The sequence below is a fragment of the Clarias gariepinus genome, chromosome 26 (assembly GCF_024256425.1).
Source record: "Clarias gariepinus isolate MV-2021 ecotype Netherlands chromosome 26, CGAR_prim_01v2, whole genome shotgun sequence".
NCBI classification, from domain to species: Eukaryota; Metazoa; Chordata; class Actinopteri; order Siluriformes; family Clariidae; genus Clarias; species Clarias gariepinus.
Genome location: NC_071125.1, coordinates 16,515,763 through 16,536,785, shown reverse-complemented (window position 1 = coordinate 16,536,785; position 21,023 = coordinate 16,515,763). Strand labels below are relative to the sequence as shown.

At 38.7% G+C, this 21,023-nt stretch overlaps 6 non-coding genes across 6 annotated transcripts; 3 read left to right on the top strand and 3 right to left on the bottom strand.

The window, feature by feature from the left end:
- Positions 1-4,936: 4,936 nt before the first annotated feature.
- LOC128514537 (small nucleolar RNA U3) lies at positions 4,937-5,146 on the bottom strand. The gene has a single exon (XR_008356495.1). It is a non-coding gene; the product is annotated as a small nucleolar RNA U3 (small nucleolar RNA).
- A 1,429-nt stretch (positions 5,147-6,575) lies between these two features.
- Positions 6,576-6,788, top strand: LOC128514585 (small nucleolar RNA U3). Its single transcript, XR_008356535.1, has one exon. It is a non-coding gene; the product is annotated as a small nucleolar RNA U3 (small nucleolar RNA).
- Positions 6,789-12,659: 5,871 nt separating this feature from the next.
- On the bottom strand, positions 12,660-12,869 carry LOC128514534 (small nucleolar RNA U3). The gene has a single exon (XR_008356492.1). It is a non-coding gene; the product is annotated as a small nucleolar RNA U3 (small nucleolar RNA).
- A 1,397-nt stretch (positions 12,870-14,266) lies between these two features.
- Positions 14,267-14,479, top strand: LOC128514568 (small nucleolar RNA U3). The gene has a single exon (XR_008356519.1). It is a non-coding gene; the product is annotated as a small nucleolar RNA U3 (small nucleolar RNA).
- Positions 14,480-17,831: 3,352 nt separating this feature from the next.
- Positions 17,832-18,041, bottom strand: LOC128514521 (small nucleolar RNA U3). Its single transcript, XR_008356479.1, has one exon. It is a non-coding gene; the product is annotated as a small nucleolar RNA U3 (small nucleolar RNA).
- A 1,417-nt stretch (positions 18,042-19,458) lies between these two features.
- On the top strand, positions 19,459-19,671 carry LOC128514564 (small nucleolar RNA U3). Its single transcript, XR_008356515.1, has one exon. It is a non-coding gene; the product is annotated as a small nucleolar RNA U3 (small nucleolar RNA).
- The last annotated feature ends 1,352 nt before the right edge of the window (positions 19,672-21,023 follow it).

The window sequence follows — 21,023 nt, the reverse complement described above, 5'->3', positions numbered from 1 at the left end:
AAGATCGTGAAGGACCTCAACCGACTGTTCTTTCTGTTGAGGTCAGGAAAGCGATTCCGCTCCTTGAAGGCCAACACAGAGAGACTGAGGAGGAGCTTCTTCCCGCAGGTGATACGGTCTCTTAATCAGTACACCACACAGTACTGACTCACACTGACTTTTACACTCACTCTGGACATTCTGGACATTCACTTACAATAGTGGCCACTGCACATCTAGACTTCGTGGTCATTAGTTAAATCCCTCTATCACCAGCCACTTTAAATAAATCACTTTAAGCATATTTGCACTGCACAAGACACTTTAAATATGTGGATTGCACAAACCTGGACATTACCATTTTCTTTTTACCATTAATTTCATTCCACAAAAATGACATAAATCCATACCTACTTTGTACAGCTGTTTTATTTTTGTTCTATTTTTCTTCATATATTTTCTATATTGTGTATTTTTGTTGTACAGCTATTTTATTTAAACTTATTGTATTTTTTTATATTTATTTCTTATTTATAGTCTTTTATTTTAAGGTCGCGAGCAGTTGTCTAAGCATTTCACTGCATATCGTACTCTGTATGACTGTGTATGTGACAAATAAACACAGAGAACACTCATCAGGAATTAAAGCTCATCCATGAAACACAAAGCTATAATCTGATTTTGCAATTAAATTTGATCTTAATGTAAAAATAACCCTTACAGCATTTACAGTGCTTGAAATGAAATTTTTGGCAATGCAATTTATTGTGGTTGTATATTTCAAATGAAAATGTAATTCAGACATTTAAAATTTTATGCAAAATGTTGACCTCACTAAATTGCTGTTGAAAAATATTTTCAAGTGTTAAAAACGCTATCTTCATTATTTTTCAACCATACAAATTTAGGTTGATGAAATTCAGGTAATAAAATCATGAATAAAGAAGATTGTTGGCTACATACCATCCAAAAACAACAAGAAAACCAAATTGGACAGAAGAGCAGTGTTTACTTTTAGCTTTATGTTCAGTGTTTGGAGAATATTTCTTCTTTCCGCCAATTTGTCCTCTGCTATAGAAACTCTGAAGCCTCTTAAAAGTCCTCCTCTCTACTCTTAAGAATTTTTTACCTTGGTAAAAAAGAGATGTTTTGTAATGTTTCATTTTTATCTTTACTATGATTTGATTTAAAATTTAAGGGGGAATGTCATAATTCTTAGAATTTTCTTAGAATTTCGTTACTAGAACCAACTTTTAGGCTTGAGAAGTTTTGTGAATATGGGCCCTGACTGCCATCTCTGCTCTGTTTTTCTACGTATTTTACAGCATGTGTACCAGCACTTCCCAAGAATTATGTGTTGAATTTGTGATTAAACACGGTATTTCACTTTAATACTGCCATGTCCGAAGTGAGACCAGGCCGAGTTGGCTTCACTTTCTAAAAAAAATGACAAATTAACCAATAAAAAGCTATCTTCGTAGCATTGTCAATCTGTGATTTGTCAGAACTACGTCAAGCGAATCCAGGATTGAAGGATTAACAAATAGGATGAGGCTGCTGTCCTCCCGCCAACCAACTGTAAAGTAAGATGCCCTTCCACATCACTGTAAGCAAACATTAGAAAGTGCAATAAGTGCGGGTAGAGATTTCAAATTTTTGGTAAAATAAATAAACTTTTTTTTTTTTAACTAAACTACTACTAGAGCAGCAACTAAATATTAAAAACATGACCTGAACACATACATGAGAAAAAAAGGGATTCAGACTTTCGGTGAGGAACATGATGTCCACACAGAGTGGCTGGCTCTTACTGCTAAACTGCAGCTGGTGTTTTGATGGCTGTGATGCTTATATCGCTTTTTCTGTCTTTCTTGTCTAGATTAGTTACATATGTTAACTTCCTGTAGTGTTAATTTTATTGCGATTGACTAAACACAGAAAATATAAAGTATTGAATTACCATAAATATAGGAATATAATCCATGTTTATATAATATGGTTTATAAGTTGTGTGTTTAATACATGTAGTCTACTGAATATTTTGATAAGAATGTACATTTAGTGTAAATCAGTGCATGCAACATTTTATGTAAAATTATTCCAGATATTTTGGAAGTTTATATGGCTGTCTAAGCGGCAACATATGATATACAAAACTAAAGTTTAAGGTTAAGGTTAACCTGACCTCGTTCTGAGCTGCACATATTAACATTGCTTCTAACTAATTTAGAAATGACCTCGATTGTAGTATTTTGAGCAAAAAGTGAGAAAGATATTGTCTAAATATTGTCACATGATCCACATTTTATTCTCATATCACTTAATACGAGAATGAGTAAGTTTACCATCATGTGAAATAAGATTCATATTTATATTTTTGGTACTTAGCCCAGACTAATGTTTTGTCTTCAGGGAATTGCCGTGTCCTGGGCTGTGGTGAGAACTACATGTCTGAAGAACATATTTAAACTTTTCCGGCCTCTCTCTTGGGGTAAGAGCCTTTTTCTTTTCTTGTGTAACATTAGCACGTTTAATCACCTGCCTGTTTCAGAAGTTATATTGTGTCCTGTTACGTCTCTTACAGCAGTCAGATGAAGAAACACAAGTCTCAGGAGCTTCTACAGTGCCTGGATGAACCTCAGCAACCAGAATCGTATTTCTTCTGGAAAATCATGGATCTGTTCTGTAACTCTGTACCTGTAAAGATGTAAATGATGATGATTGTTTGCTGGATATATATATATATATATATATATTTTTTTTTTACTGTAAGTCCTGATGCATGACATTGGTGCATGCCTGTTTAGGGCCTACATACACTTGAGGAGCAAAATAACAAAAGTTACTACTGTATATTAGCACTTCAGCATCACCATCTACTGTATCTGACTGTGATTTGGATTGTATAATTCTGCATTGTTGTTAATGTGACTGTTCTCACTGTGTGTGGTGAGAACCTGGAACACTGGTGTTTTCCTCTGGTGCAGCTTTTATGCTCCGAAGCTCCAGACGAGCAGCTTAGAAAAGCCATTATCAAAATGGCAGATGATCTTGGTATGGACAAGTTACAATATATATTTGTAATGATAACTTCATCATCAAATCAGGATTGTTTCATGATCTCTAATGTTTGGCTTTTTATCTGCAGCCTGCAGATGGCGAATGTTTACGGTGCATATCTGCTGCGTGGCGGCGCAATTGGAGCTGAGATCATACGACTATTCCAGCTTTGATATGTTTGGTTGTGAAAGGTATTTATTGCGTATGTGCGTTTACCGTACATGGATGTGATAATTTGCTTTTACTCATGACTAAGACGTAATTCTCTTTTCCACCCACTTGCCTTTCAAGAAATCAGGCATCAGGGAAGCTATCGAGCGATCCGAGGTTTATGAATATGTGCTGTTTCATGACCTCAGGGTTTGCTTAGCCAAGCTTCCAGGTCAGATTTTTTTAATATTTTTTTCCCATGTCAAATATAAGCAGGAATCATTGTATTAAGAACAAATTACTATGTCTGTCACAGGAGTACAAGCTCTTTCATGCTAGCATGCTAGCCAAGGAGGGACTTTCTGCTCAAGCGCTTGAGTATTGTAAATGTATCGCTAGAGCAGTCATCACCTCGCCGTCCAGCATCACAGCGGTCTTGATGGAGCAGATTGTTCAAGTAATTGTGATAAAATCCTTCATGAATTTATAGTGGTGTCTGATTACTGACTTACTTTCCCTGTTTGTCTTAAAGTTTTCTAAACAGCTTCACTGAGGGAAGACAGAGAAACCTGAATGGCTGCTGAAACTTCGTCGGCTCCATCAGCAGGACAAAGTGCCTCCACCTCCAGGGTTCCACTTTGATCCAGACAGGTTTTCAGGCTTTCCATCATTTAAACGGCCTGAGAGTCCTGTGCTCCGGTCTTCTCCTGTACAGCTAAACAGCACACCACAGGGGGGGGGGTACATTACAATCCAGCTTTTGTACAAATGGTGGTGTGATTATTTCAGATTCTTTTTTTTTTTTTTTTTAGATTAATTCATCAGAATGATTGTTGTCTATTTGTTTAATAGTGGCGTTTGCAGTACGGTACGTGGTGGGAGAGCTGCTGGGAGAAGGAGGCATGGGTTCGGTCTATGCTGGAGTGAGGAAGGCAGAAAAATCGGTAAGTTGCGTGCACATATACACTTAATTACATTTACATGGAAATCATCAGGAAATCCTACTTTTCCTAATTATGTTTGGTGTATGTGAACAGGTTGTTATTAAATATGTGGACAAATCTGTCTGCAGGGAGTACATCAGCAAGGTAAGTAGACCTACTCCACACGTCACAATCAGGTCTCAGAAACCTCTCCCACTAAATCCGTGCTAACCCGATTTCAGCCTGGAGAAACACACAGCCTGCCTCTGGAGGTCGCGTTGATGCAGATGGTGTCCATTCCACCTCGCTGTGAGAACCTGGTGGAGCTATTGCAATGGTTTAAGGTGTCTGTTTGCTTCATCTTGGTTCTGGAGCGACCCAGTCCTTACATGGACCTGCATGAGTTCTGCACTCGTATCAACAGCCCACTGTCTGAACCGCTGGTTTGACACATCACAAGTGCTTCGAAATTTGTGTCATTGGACAGATCCTTACACTGTTTACTAATTTCCTAACTAAGTTCCATCAGTTAAAAGCTGTTAGGAAGCACAACTGTTTTGTGGGGAAGTTCCTTTAACCAATATTTTCTAAGTAGGATATAGGAAATTTTATTTTCTTTAGTAATTTAGTCTTACATTTAAACATATTACACTTGCATCCTGTCATATTTACATTTTCTAACAAACAAAACAGATGTCAAATTTTAATACTTCAGTTATCAGATTTCATATCAATTTTGTTTTATTCTTTTGCTTATCTCAAGCAAAATTTCTGAACAAAACAAAGCTAATCTTCAAACTCATTTTTCAAAAGAAGTTGTCAAAATCACTCTGATCATGTACTTTTCTTTTGATGTCTTTCAAAGACATGATGCTCATCAACAACTATAACTTATGTATAACACACTCACTATAATTTGATTCATACTCAGAAAAGTACATCATAACTCACCATTGTGATTAGGGAGACGTAACACTTTCCAATCACATTTCCTAGTTAGAAACTTTAGAAATGATCCCTGAAAATATAGTCTTACCTTCTTCTTCCCTCAGACAATCATTGACCCCAAATAACACAGAATTCATGAAAATGGTACTGTAGATGTTAGCCTCTACATTAAACAAAAACACTTACTCAGCAATTCACGAGCAAGTAATCTGTAAAACAATTACAGTAATAATTTTTTCATACATCTTGTAAACTAATAAAGTATTTTTGTTCTACGTGTTTCAATATGGTACATTTCATAATAGTATTAGTTTTTGTTTAAAAAACTAGTGAACATTTAATTTCCATAGTGTGGAAATTTCACAGCAGCAGCAAGTATAGTATCTGAGGTGCTTACGATACCAGGATAAGGCACTGAGAAGTTACATCTGCGTTGGTGCCATTGCAGGATGTCCTGAATAGTGGAATTTTGTCAAAGGAAAGCAGAGAGTACACTTAATAAGTGCCCTGCAGAGCCACCAAGGCAGACATCACTTTTCTATTATTATTATTATTATTATAATAATTATTATTACTATTATTATTATATGGGACATGTGCTCCCTGAAAAGTGAGCGAAGCAAAAATCTCTGTTTCATCATTACATGGAAATGCTGCTTTGAGACAGTGACAATTGTTAAAAGCACTGTACAAATAAAATTTTATTGAATTGAAATTAAAATATCTTTAGGTCAAGACTCATTGGCAGTTATTACAAACACTAGACTGGAGATGTGGCTGGCAAGGGTGGCTCAACCAAGTATTAGGTTTAGGGGCAATTACTTTTTCACATAGAGGTCGGCAGGTTTGGAATATTTTTCATTAAAAAATGAAATCATCATTTAAATACTGTATTTCATGTCAGATTTCATTCAATATATTTAGAATTAATTAAATATTCTTAGATTTCATTTAGTTTTCTTATGAATAATTGCCTTAACCCCATGCCATATAGACACAGTGTATTCCTGAAAAAGTAGTTGAGTAAAAGCACTAAATACTCGGCCCAAGTACAAATCCTCTAAAATAATACTTACTAATAATAGTATACTTTTTGTTTTTAGTGTAGTTTAGGTGAATTGCTGTGTTTTGGTATAATCTTATTATTTGGTAATATCATTTTCATGATTTATGTGTTATTTGGGGTCTCCAGGATTAAAAGAAAAAGTGTATTTCTAGGGAAAATGTTTACTTAAAGATATATAATCTTATATAATCTCTCTGTGTTTGTGAAAGTAGGAACTTTGTGGGACTAACTAAAAGTGCATGTTATGCAACAGTGTTTTGCAAAATCTTTAGTGATGCTTGATTCAAAGTACAAATCATCTAAAATAATGCTTAGATGCAGTAAGGTTAGTTTGTATTTTTAGCATAGTTCATGTGGATTTCTGTATAGTTAAGTATAGAAGCTAAAACCTACCATTTTCATGATTTTTGTGTTATTTGGGGTCAGTGAGTGTCTGAGGGTGAAAAGGTAAGACTATACTTTCCGGAATCATTTCTATAGTTTCTAACTAGGAAATGTGATTGGAAAGTGTTACATCTCTCTAATCACGATGACGAGTTAGGATGTACTTTTCTGAGCATGAGTCAGATTATAGCTTTGTGCTTTATGCTTGAGCTATAATTGTTGGTGAGTGTTCTCTGTCTTTAAAAGACATCAGAAGAAAAGTACGTGATCAGAGTGATTTTGTCTATTTTCTTTTTAAAACAAGTTTTAATAACAATGTTTTCAATAGTTTGTTGTGAAACGTGATACTATTTCATGTATAAAACTCTTCATTTATGATGTTTGTTGAGTAAAAATAAAGGTGAACTAGTGTGTTTAATGGGTCTGACTAAAGGTCTGACAAATTGTGAATAAAATGATTTCCAATTGGTTCCCTACACTATGTAATATGAGAATGATGTGAAATACTGTAATGGAACATATTGTGGCATGGGCGGGGTTTCGATTGGGAACCGTCATGCTTTGCGGGATGGGTTGTTATGTTGTTATGTGGGGAAAGGTGTTTGGGGTTAGTGGCTTCGGCCAGGTTGTGTGTGTGGGTTAGAAGTGTGTCTTGTGTTTTGTGTGACTTGTAGATTGTTAATGTGCCGTTTATGTAAAAGAGCGATTAAAATACTCCCAGTCATTTGCATTGGGCAGCAAGGAAGCTCACTCGCCTCGTCACGTTCCTACGTAGCGCTGAAAAACGCTACAATTGGTGTCAGAAGTGGGATGATGAGTCGTGGGTTAGAACGCACCCCGGAGGAAATCCAGAGGATTCAAATAGGCTGCCGAGTAGCAGAGCAGCTGAGGAGGAAGAAAACCCTCCCTTTTTGCCCAGCGCGGGCAAAGAGCGGCGACCGGAGCGGAGCGGCGAGCCTATTTGCCAAGGAGCTGCCTCTGAGCCACTGGGGGCGTTCGCCATGGACTTGAGGTCTCTCGCGCGCAGAGGCTACCTGGAGTTCGGGCCCGTCCAGCAGGAGGAGCTAGCGCGGTGTGTGTTTCTGCGGGGAGTCCGGCCGTGGCGGCTTCGCGAGCACATCCGGTTAGCGGCACCGGCTTCCCTGGCTGAGGTGCTGCGCGAGGCGGAGAGCGCCGAACCCATCATGGCAGAGCGCCACGGCGAAAGAGCCGAGCGACCTCCCGTGACTCAGGGCCGCTCGGTAGGTGAACCTAGCCGGGGACAGGGCTACCCAGCATGGCTAGGCCTCGACCCCGCTTCCGAGATTCCGCGACGACGCCGAGGCCAGGGACCGCCGGATTACCGCTGCAATGCTCTCAGGTCTGAGGACAACGTACCCCAGCAGCCGTTAAACTAGCTTTGGGGGGCGCCGAGGGGAAGCCGCCTCCCACAGCCTTCTTTGTTTCCCCAACTGCCGGGAAACAACTTCCGGTCAGGACGTGTAGGAAATTGCGCGGGGGTCTACATTAACTGTGGCCTGGACAACATGTCGCTACGGGCACTCATGGACACCGGCTCTACAGTTTCGCTGCTGCGCTGTGGAGTACTAGGACAAGGCAATCGCGGTTGTATGCTGCCGGCCCCAGCCATGAACATTCGCACCGTGTCGGAGAGCTATTTGGAGATACGGGTTTGTCGCACAGTGCGAATACAAGTAGGTGCACTCTTTTTCATCCATTCTTTGTGGCCGACATTGAGGATGATTGTATCTTGGGGTTGGATATTTTGGAAAGGTGGGGTGCAGTACTGAACCTCGATGACGGAACGTTGCGTGGGAGCTTCGGGTTAGCCAGGTTGCTAGTGCCCAAAGCGCAGCCGGACATGTTAGTAGAGCGCACCAGGGGGTCGGAACTTCCGGTGGCAGACCGAACGAGAATAATGGCCGAGCTTATGCAGCGTAGGGCTCAGTCAGACACAGACCGACACAGTGAAGTCCCTTTTACATGAGTTCGCGGACATTTTCGCGGTAGATGAGCGCGAGTGCACACATACTAATTTGGTGCAGCACACGATTGATACGGGTAACGCAGCTACAGTTCAGTTACATTCGAGACGCCTTCCCTTAGCTAAACGAGCTATCGCCGAGCAGAAGCTGCGTGAGATGGCCGACTCGGGCGTCATAGAGCCAGCGTCCGGACCATGGTCTTCACCCGTTGTATTGGTGCGTAAAAAGGACGAATCGTGGCGGTTTTGTGTTGATTTCCGGCGGTTGAACAAGGTGACGCGCAAAGATTCCCATCCGTTGCCGCGAATAGATAATGCGCTGGAACACGTTGCGGGCTCGGCGTGGTTTAGCTCGTTAGATCTGCGAAGCGGGTATTGTCAAGTAGAGCTCGCTCCGGAAGCGCGACCTAAAACCGTGTTCTCGATCGGGCAAGGGCTATGGCAGTTCCGGCGCATGCCGTTCGGCCTGTGTAACGCTCCAGCTACGTTTGAACGGCTGATGGAGAAGGTGTTAGCCGATATTCCTCGCAACCGTTGTGTCGTCTACCTGGACGATTTACTGGTGCACGGCAGGGAGTTTGAGGTCGCGCTAGCTAACCTACGGGAAGTATTTTTGGCTATCCGGCAGGCGAATTTGCGGCTCAACCCCAAAAAGTGTCAGCGGAGAGAGTTTTTTTAGGACATGTAATTAGTGCTAGAGGGATTGCCACCGATCCAGCTAAAATTGCGGCGGTACAGAATTGGCCCGAACCGCTAAATGTGTCCCAGCTACGCACCTTCCTCGGGTTAGCTTCTAACTATCGCCAGTTCGTGAAGGATTTTGCCACGATCGCCAGTCCGCTGCACGGCCTCACGAAAAAGAATCAGCCGTTTCGCTGGGACAGGGTGCACGCGCGTGCTTTCACTCAGTTACGGGAAGCTCTGGTCACGTCGCCTGTTCTCAGATATCTGGACGCGTCTCGTACGTTTATCCTCGACACAGACGCAAGCGATGTAGGGCTGGGGGCTGTCCTGTCTCAGGTTTCCGAGGGTAAAGAGCGCGCTCGTGAATCAGAACATTCTCCCGGCGCAGTCCTCCGGAGCCTCCGTCGGTAATCCGCCGTCCGAGCCGGCGTGCAGCTGAGTCACTGCGTCGCCTAAATCATCGCCTGTAGTCGTTCCGCCTGTGCCACAGATGGACCGTGATCAGCTCATTGCCGAGCAGGAGAAGGATCTGGCGCTGCAGCGGGTACTGGGTTGGGTTAACGCGGGCCAGAGACCGGATTATGCCGCGGTTGCTCACCTGGGACAAGAGGAAAAAGCCTTTCACTCGCAGTTTAATCGACTCTCGTTGCGGGGGGGTTTACTCTACCGCCACTGGGAACGGCCGTGTGGCGCTGGCAAATCTTTTCAGCTGCTGGTGCCGCGGACTCTGCGGGCACGAGTGTTAGGAATGGTTCACGGGCATGCGGGTGCGGGACACTTCGGAGTCACTAAAAAGCTGCAGCGGTTGCGCGGCCGTTTCTACTGGCCGGGCTGTCACACTGATAGTGAACTCTTTGTTCACAGATGCGACGTCTGCACGGCAAAGAAGGGCACTACCCAGCGCTTGCGAGCACCTTTGCAAGACTTTCGGGTGGGGGCACCCATGGAGCGTATGGGCGTGGACATTCTTGGGCCTTTTCCCATCTACGATCGCGGGAACCGGTATGTGCTGGTAGACATGGATTATTTCACCAAGTGGCCGGAGGCGTTTGCTGTTCCTGACCAGAGCGCTTCCACCACGGCTCGAGTATTGGTGGATGAGGTGTTCAGACGATTCGGCGCCCCAGAGCAGTTGCACAGCGATCAGGGGCGTAACTTCGAGGCGGAGGTGTTTGCGGCGGTGTGCGAGCGCCTCGGGGTGAAAAAGACCCGCACAACGCCCCTGCATCCGCAAAGTGACGGCCTCGTGGAACGCTTTAATCGAACGCTCACCACCCAACTCGCCGTGCTTACCAGCGACCGGCAAAAGGATTGGGACGAACATTTGCCTCTCGTGCTTTGGGCTTATCGCACAGCGGTGCAGGAATTCTCCAACGCCAGCTGCGTTGCTGTTCGGTCGCAAGCAGCGCCGCTTGTATGATACTCACAGCCGGAGGTAAGATTTTGCTACTTGGGAGCAGGTTTGGGTGTATTTCCCCTGAAAGAAAAAGGGGACTCTTGCCGAAGCTTATGTCGCACTGGGTGGGCGAAGGAAGATGACCACATCCCCCCCCCCTATGTTTGTCTTAATGTTCTTTCCTTTGTTTTACAAATATGACCCAATATACACTACCGTTCAAAAGTTTGGAGTCACTTGCAAATTTCTTTGTTTTTGTTTAGTGATTTATTTTCTACATTCTACAACAATACTGGGGATTTTAAAACTATAAAATAACACATATGGAATTAGGTAATTATGTAACAACAAAAACAACAGTTAGTTGTTATTTTAAGACACAGATTTCAGCCTTTCTGTAATAGTTCTTGCAAGAACAGTATTGTCAAGTGCATTTGCAAAATCCGTCAAGCACCATAATGAAACTGGCTGTCATAAAGACCATCCCAGGAGGGCGAGACCAAAACCTACCTCTGCCACAGACGAGAAGTTCATTTAGAGTTATCAGCCTAGAAAATGACCAATTAACAGCACCTCAGATTAGAGGCGTTATGAAGTCTTTACAGAGCGTAAGTAGCAGACACATCTCACCATTAACTGTTCAAAGGAGATTAATGCATTTTTTGGATGCCTTCAGCATTCCTTTACAATGTAGAAAGAAATAAAAATCAGGAACGATCATGGAGTTAGAAAGTGACCCCAAACTTTTGAACTGTAGTGTATGTTCAGTGATACTTCAAATAATATGCTTAAAAAGCTTTTTTTTTCTGTATTGCGTTATATTTTTATACTAGTAAGTTGTGTGCTAAGTCAAAAGTCATGAAAGATGGCCGACTGGTGTCAACTTCAGTCAGTTCTGCTCATTTTAGTAGATCAGATTAAGAGGGATAATTTACCAGTAAACACTGTACTGCCACCTACTGCATAGAATACGTATTGCACCAAATCGATACTTCATGCGCTATTTAACATATATATGCATATATACTGCATATAGGCTTCATATATGCGCATATATCCTCATATAGGTTCTTTCCATGTGGGACCAGAACGGAGGTACGTTACAATCCAGTTTTGTACAAATGGTGGTCTGATTATTTCGGATGCCTTTTTTTTTTTTTTTTAGATTAATTGATCAGAATGATTGTTGTCTGTCTATTTGTTTAATAGTGGCGTTTGCAGCATGGTACGTGTTGGGAGAGCTGCTGGGAGAAGGAGGCATGGGTTCGGTCTATGCTGGAGTGAGGAAGGCAGAAAAATCGGTAAGTTGCGTGCACATATACACTTAATTACATTTAAATGGAAATCATCAGGAATTCCTTCTTTTCCTAATTATGTTCAGTGTATGTGAACAGGTCGCTATTAAATATGTGGACAAATCTGTCTGCAAGGAGTACATCAGCAAGGTAAGTAGACCTACTCCACACGTCACAATCAGGTCTCAGAAACCTCTCCCACTAAATCCGTGCTAACCCTATTTCAGCCTGGAAAAACACACAGCCTGCCTCGCGTTGATGCAGATGGTGTCCATTTCCCCTCGCTGGTGGAACCTGGTGGAGCTATTGCAATGGTTTAAGGTGTCTGTTTGCTTCATCTTGGTTCTGGAGCGACCCAGTCCTTACATGGACCTGCATGAGTTCTGCACTCGTATCAACAGCCCACTGTCTGAACCGCTGGCTTGACACATCACAAGTGCTTTGAAATTTGTGTCATTGGACAGATCCTTACACTGTTTACTAATTTCCTAACTAAGTTCCATCAGTTAAAAGCTGTTAGGAAGCACAACTGTTTTGTGGGGAAGTTCCTTTAACCAATATTTTCTAAGTAGGCTATAGGAAATTTTATTTTATTTATTTCCTTAAGTAATTTAGTCTTACATTTAAACATATTACACTTGCATTCTGTCATATTTATATTTTCTAACAAACAAAAGGCAAGTTTTAATACTTCAGTTATTATTAGATTTTATATCAATTCTGTCTTACTCCTGTGCTCATCTCAAACAGAATTTCTGAGCAAAACAAATCTTTAAACCCATTTTTCAAAATCACTCTGATCATGTACTTTTCTTTTGATGTCTTTCAAAGACACAACGCCCATCAACAATTATAGCTTATGCATAATAAACTCGCTATAATCTGATTCATACTCAGAAAAGTACATCATAACTCATCATTGTGATTAGGGAGACGTAACACTTTCCAACCACATTTCCTAGTTAGGAACTATAGTAATGATCCCTGAAAGTATAGTCTTACTTTCTTCTTCCCTCAGACACTCATTGACCCCAAATAACACAGAATTCATGAAAATGGTAGATGTTAGCCTCTACATTAAACAAAAACACTTACACAGCAATTCACGAGCAAATAATCTGTAAAACAATTACAGTAATAATTTTTTCATACATCTTGTAAACTAATAAAGTATTTTTGTTATACGTGTTTCAATATAGTACATTTCATAATAGTATTAGTTTTTGTTTAAAAAACTAGTCAACATTTAATTTCCATAGTGTGGAAATTTCACAGCAGCAGCAAGTATAGTATCTGAGGTGCTTACGATACCAGGATAAGGCACTGAGAAGTTACATCTGCGTTGGTGCCATTGCAGGATGTCCTGAATAGTGGAATTTTGTCAAAGGAAAGCAGACAGTACACTTAATAAGTGCCCTGCAGAGCCACCAAGGCAGACATCACTTTTCTATTATTATTATTATTATTATTATATGAGACATGTGCTCCCTGAAAAGTGAGCGAAGCAAAAATCTCTGTTTCATCATTACATGGAAATGCTGCTTTAAGACAGTGACAATTGTTAAAAGCACTGTACAAATAAAATTTAATTGAATTGAAATTAAAATATCTTTAGGTCAAGACTCATTGGCAGTTATTACAAACACTAGACTGGAGATGTGGCTGGCAAGGGTGGAACAACCAAGTATTAGGTTTAGGGGCAATAACTTTTCACATAGAGATCGGCAGGTTTGGAATATTTTTCATTAATAAATGAAATCATAATTTAAATACTGTATTTTATGTCGTGTTTCATCCAATATATTTAGAATTAATTAAATATTCTTACATTTCATTCAGTTTTCTTATGAATAATTGCCTTAACCTTATGTCATATAGACACAGTGTATTCCTGGAAATGTAGTTGAGTAAAAGAACAAAATACTCGACCCAAGTACAAATCCTCTAAAACAATACTTTAGTATACTTTTTGTTTTTAGCATAGTTTAGGTGAATTGCTGTGTTTTGGTATAATCTAAACTTCACCCTTTTCATGATTTATGTGTTATTTGCGGACCTTAAGTGTTTTAGGAATAAAAGAAAAAGTGTATTTCTAGGGAAAATGTTTACTAAAAGATATATAATCTTATAAAATCTCTCTGTGTTTGTAAAAATAAGAACTTTGTAAGACTAACTAAAAGTGCACGTTATACAACATTGTTTGGCAAAATCTTTAGTGATGCTTGATTCAAAGTACAAATCATCTAAAATAATGCTTAGATGCAGTAAGGATAGTTTGTATTTTTAGCATAGTTCATGTGGATTTCTGTATAGTTGTTTAAGTATAGAAGTTAAAACCTACCATTTTCATGATTTTTGTGTTATTTAAGGTCAGTGAGTGTCTGTGGGTGAAAAGGTAAGACTATACTTTCAGGGATCATTTCTATAGTTTTTAGCTAGGAAATGTGATTGGAAAGTGTTACGTCTCCCTAATCACGATGATGAGTTATGATGTACTTTTCTGAGCATGAATCAGATTATAGCTTTGTGTTTCATGAATGGGCTATAATTGTTGATGAGTGTTCTCTGTCTTTAAAAGACATCAGAAGAAAAGTACATGATCAGAGTGATTTTGTCTATTTTCTTTTAAAAACAATTTTTTATAACAATAATTTTAATAGGTTGTTATGGAATCTGATATTATTTCATGTGTAAAACTTCTCATTTATGAAGTTTGTTGAGTTACAATAAAGGTGAGCAAGTGTGTTATCTTTAACAGTCTGACTAAAGGTCTGACAAATTATGAATAAATTGATTTTGTAGTTATGCCTTAATAATGTCAGGTTTCATTTGAAATATTCACATTTATAGTTTTCATTTAACACATCCAGACAGTTCTTAATGAAATCTAAAAGTAAAATTTCCACAGCATCAGCAACAGGTTATCCCTGCAAGGGGAACTAAAGTACACGGTGAATTAAGTACCTTGCAATGTCATTAACACATCGATTGTGTTAGCAACAAAAATGACAAATTAACCAATAAGAAGCTATCTTCCTACTGTAGCATTGTCAATCTGTGATTTGTCAGAACTATGTCAAGAGAATCCAGGATTGAAGGATTAACAAATAGGATGAGGTTGCTGTTGTCCCGCCAACCAACTGTAAAGTCAGATGCCCTTCTACATCACTGTAAGTCCGTGGTTCTCAAAGTGTGGGGAATACAGACATGACAGGTGGGGTGCAATGAACGGGAGGAAATTAGTGGAAAATAATAGGAAAGTATCTATTCTAATTCATATGGAACTCCAAAGTGTTTTAAAATAAATAAATAGGACATGATGAAATAAATAACTCTATGAATAACTAAGACACATTTATTTAATATGAGAATGATATTGTGAAATACTGTAATGGAACATATTTTGAAAAAAAGCATATCATTGTTAAATATATTGCACTCTGCCATATAAATTTACTTATTATTATGAAATAATATTTTATGGTCATTATTTTTCCCTATAACAGAGATTATTGCAGAGGCATTTTATTTAATTCATGCTGTTTTTATTTTAAAATCTCCTTTTTTACAAAGGCCTATTTATTTCATAATGCGACTTTTCAGCAGAATGAGTCGTTCTGTCAATCAGCGTCAGTGGGTTGGACCTGCGCGCCTATTGGCTGATCCTTTAACATCGATTAGTTTCCCTGGATACCTGCTCCGCTGCTACAGCTAGCAATAATGTGCTAGGCAGTGGCGGACTGGCCGTCTGGTGAGCTCAGCTGTGCTGCCCCCAACGCTCTATTGTTTTACCCTTTTCTTTACTTTTACTGTATGTTTTGTATTATAACTTTTTGACGCTGAAAAAGGCTGATAAAGTTTTTGTGCTGAATGCTATTGTTGGCTCTGAACTCTTTTTTCCCCCACGCAAGTTTGTGTGCATGTAAATGTATTGTAATCCTACTCCATACGTGTTCTGAAACCACGCCCCCTTTTACTTTTAATTTACAGAGGGAGAGAGATGGATCCTTTCTCAATACAACAAAGAATGAATAATTGCCATGGATGAAAATTGTCAAAAAAAGAAAAGGTGGAGCTGAAAATTTATGCGACAAGAAGAATAAGCTTTAAAAGCAGATGCTGTGAAAATCTTCAAATTAACAGATTATGCCTTTGGCGTGAGGGGAAATTAAAGTTCCGCAGGCTCTGACAGCTTTAACATTACGGTCAGGGACAGCGAGTCTGGATCCAGCAGCCTCAGGGTCAGGGATGATGATGACCAGCACCTCTCCCCTTCTATACCCGAGCCAAGTGAAAATCAACTGAACAGATAAACTTGAATAAAATCAAAGGCAGCATTAGCTCGGGCTAGTAAACTAGTTACTCATTTTAATTATGATTGTAGACAATATTAATTCAAAATAAGGCTGAGAAAATATTATTTTGAAATAATATTGACTACAATAATAATTACTAGCATAAGCTGATGCTGCTACTGAGTTTATTCCAGATGACCTGTTCAGTTTGATTGGCATCATTTTCACTCTGGTAGAGAAGGGGAGATGTGTTGGTCATCATTATCAGGCACTGGTTCATCATCACTGACAGCTTACACTGATGAGTGGTATATCTTACACTGACTGCATCAAGATGACACCGCCCCCCCGACCTGCTAAAATATTGTTTTTATAGTTTTATATGTTGTTTGTCTTAATGTTCTTTCCTTTGTTTTACAAATATGACCCAATATACACTACCGTTCAAAAGTTTGGGGTCACTTGCAAATTTCTTTGTTTTTGTTTAGTGATTTATTTTCTACATTCTACAACAATACTGGGGATTTCAAAACTATAAAATAACACATATGGAATTAGGTAATTATGTAACAACAAAAACAACAGTTAGTTGTTATTTTACACAATTGTCAGCCTTTCTGTAATAGTTCTTGCAAGAACAGTATTGTCAAGTGCATTTGCAAAATCCGTCAAGCACCATAATGAAACTGGCTCTCATAAAGACCATCCCAGGAGGGTGAGACCAGAACCTACCTCTGCCACAGACGAGAAGTTCATTTAGAGTTATCAGCCTGAAAAATGACCAATTAACAGCAACTCAGATTAGAGGCGTTATAAAATCTTTACAGAGCGTAAGTGGCAGACAAATCTCAATATCAACTGTTTAAAGGAAATTAATGCATTTTTGGACGCCTTCAGCATTCCTTTACAATGTAGAAAAAAATAAAAATCAGGAACGATCATGAAGTTAGAAAGTGACCCCAAACTTTTGAACTGTAGTGTATGTTCAGTAATACTTCAAATAATATGCTTAAAAAGCTTTTTTTTTTCTGTATTGCGTTATATTTTTATACTAGTAAGTTGTGTGCTAAGTCAAAAGTCATGGAAGATGGCCGACTGGTGTCAACTTCAGTCAGTTCTGCTCATTTTAGCAGATCAGATAGAGAGGGATAATTTACCAGTAAACACTGCACTGCCACCTACTGCATATAATACGTATTGCACCAAATCGATACTTCATGCGCTATTTATCATATACAGTATATGATATCAACAGCCCACTGTCTGAACCGCTGGCTTGACACATCAAAAGTGCTTCAAAATTTGTGTCATTGGACAGATCCTTACACTGTTTACTAATTTCCTAACTAAGTTCCATCAGTTAAAAGCTGTTAGGAAGCACAACTGTTTTGTGGGGAAGCTCCTTTAACCAATATTTCTTAAGTAGGCTATAGGAAATTTTATTTCCTTTATTTCCTTTAGTAATTTAGTCACACATTTAAACATATTACACTTGCATCCTGTCATATTTTTATTTTTTAGAAAACAAAACAGATGCCAGGTTTCAGTATTTCAGTTATTATCAGATTTTATAGAAATTCTGTTTTATTTCTGTGCTCATTTCAAACAGAATTTCTGAATAAAACAAAGCTGATCTTCAGACCCATTTTTTGTCCCAAGTTGTCAGAATCACCCTGATCATGTACTTTTCTTTTGATGTCTTTCAAAGACCTAACACTCATGAACAATTATAGCTTATGTATAACACACTCGCTATAATCTGATTCATACTCAGAAAAGTACATCATAACTCATCATTGTGATTAGGGAGACGTAACACTTTCCAACCACATTTCCCAGTTAGAAACTACAGAAATGACTCCTGAAAGTATAGTCTTACCTTCTTCTTTCCTTAAACACTGATTGACCCCAAATAACACAGAATTCATGAAAATGGTAGATGTTAGCCTCTACATTAAAACACCTACACAGCAATTCACAGGCAAGTAATCTGTAAAACAATTACAGTAATAATTTTTTCATACATCTCGTAAACCAATAAAGTATTTTTGTTATACGCTTTTCAATATAATACTTTTCGTAATAGTATTAGTTTTTGTTTTAAAAAACTATTCAACATACAATTTTCATAGTTTGGAAATTTCACAGCAGCAGCAAGTACAGTATCTGAGGTGCTTACGATACCAGGATAAGGCACAGAGAAGTTACATCTGTGTTGGTGCTATTGCAGGATGTCCTGAATAGTGGAATTTTGTCAAAGGAAAGCAGAGAGTACACTTAATAAGTGCCCTGCAGTGCCACCAAGGCAGACATCACTTTTCTATTATTATTATTATTATTATAATAATTATTATTACTATTATTATTATATGAGACATTTGCTCCCTGAAAAGTGAGCAAAGCAAAAATCTCTGTTTCATCTTTACATGGAAATGCTGCTTTGAGACAGTGACAATTGTTAAAAGCACTGTTTAAATAAAATTGAATTGAATTGAAATTAAAATATCTTTAGGTCAAGACTCATTGGCAGTTATTACAAACACTAGACTGGAGATGTGGCTGGCAAGGGTGGCACAACCAAGTATTACGTTTAGGGGCAATTACTTTTTCACATAGAGGTCGGCAGGTTTGGAATATTTTTCATTAATAAATGAAATCATCATTTAAATATTGTATTTCATGTCAGATTTCATCCAATATATTTAGAATTAACTAAATATTCTTACATTTCATTTAGTTTTCTTATGAATAATTGCCTTAACCTCATGCCATATAGACACAGTGTATTCCTGGAAATGCAGTTGAGTAAAAGTACGAAATACTCGTCCCAAGTACAAATCCTCTAAAACAATACTTTAGTATACTTTTTGTTTTTAGCATAGTTTAGGTGAATTGCTGTGTTTTGGTATAATCAGAAAATTCACCATTTTCATGATTTCTGTGTTATTTGGGGTCCTTAAGTGTCAGGATTAAAAGAAAAAGTGTATTTCTAGGGAAAATATTTACCGAAAGATATATAATCTTATAAAATCTCTCTGTGTTTGTGACAGTAGGAACTTTGTGGGACTAACAAAAGTGCACGCTATACAACATTGTTTTGCAAAATTTTTAGTGATGCTTGATTCAAAATACAAATCATCTAAAATAATGCTTAGATGGAGTAAGGATAGTTTGTATTTTTAGCATAGTTCATCTGAATTTCTGTATAGTTGTTTAAGTATAGAAGCTAAAACCTACCATTTTCATGATTTTTGTGTTATTTGGGGTCAGTGAGTGTCTGAGGGGTGAAAAGGTAAGACTATACTTTCAGGGATCATTTCTATAGTTTCTAACTAGGAAATGTGATTGGAAAGTGTTACGTCTCCCTAATCACGATGATGAGTTATGATGTACTGTTCTGAGCATGAATCAGATTATAGCTTTGTGTTTCATGGATGAGCTATAATTGTTGATGAGTGTTCTCTGTCTTTTGAAGACATCAGAAGAAAAGTACATGATCAGAGTGATTTTATGAAAGAAAATTTTAAATCAAGTTTGAATCTTAGTTGTCTTTTCTATATGAAATACTACTTAAAACAAGCACAATAATTATAGTAGTTTGTGACAAAATTTGGTACTTTTTCAAGTGCAAAACTCCCCGTTTATGAAGTTTGTTGAGTAAAAATAAAGATAAGCAAGTGTGGCATTTTTAATAGCCTGAGTAAAAGTTTGACAAATTATGTAATTAAATTGGTTTTCAACTGGTTTCCTACACAAGATGGTGGTTATGCCTTAAGGATGTCAGGTTTCATTTAAAATACTCACATTTATAGTTTACATTTAACACATCCAGACAGTTCTTAATGAAATCTAAAAGTGAAATTTCCACAGCATCAGCAACTGGTTATCCCTGCAAGGGGAACTAACACATCCATTATTTTTCTATTATTATTATTATTATATACAAAGAAATGCCTTCACATCAAAGCTCGTTGCCAGTTATCATGAATGCCTGGTTACAATTCTTGGGGGGCAGGGGACAACCCTTCCTACTTTTGACATAGAGACAGGTTTGGCCATTTGTTCATTAATAAATCAAATCATCATTTAAAACCATATTTGGTATTTAATCAGATTATCTATGTGTATGGTGGCACGGTGGTTTAGTGGTTAACATTGTCATCTTGCACCTCCAGGGTCGAAGGTTCAATTTCCATGTTGAGTCTGAGTGCATGGAGTTTGCGGTTTCTTTCCATAATCCAAAGACATGCAGATTAGGCTGACTGGCATTCCCAAATTGCCTGTAGTGTGTAAATGAGCCTGTGAATGTGTGTACTGTATGTGTGTGCCCTGCGGTAATTTGGCACCCTGTCTAGAGTGTACCCCGCATTGTGCTATGTCTCTTGGTATAAGCTCCAGGCTCCCTGCGACCCTGTATACAGGACAAGGCAGTATAGATGATAAGTGAATGAGTAATGTTTGTGCCTTCATCCTCCTGTCAGTAGCTTATAATCTCCCTGGACAACAATCGAATCACTCTTTCAGTTACCTTGAGGTAACTCTGGACAATCAACTGTCATTTTTCCAACATGTTGCTAATGTTACTTGTTCTTGACATTTTTTTCTTTACCATGTTAGAAGAATTTCTCCATTTCCTTTAGAAGTATAATAGTGGCAAAATTTCCCAAAGAAAAATTGCATGTTGAATTACAAATTACATTTGCTCCCCTTCATTTTTAACTCAACTAACTTGAGTTAAACACCTGAAATAGTATCAGATTTTACAACAAACTATTGAAATTAATGTGCTTGTCTCAAACAGTATTTCTTGAAGAAAACAAAGCTAATATTCAAACTTGTTTTTAAAAGAAAATTGACAA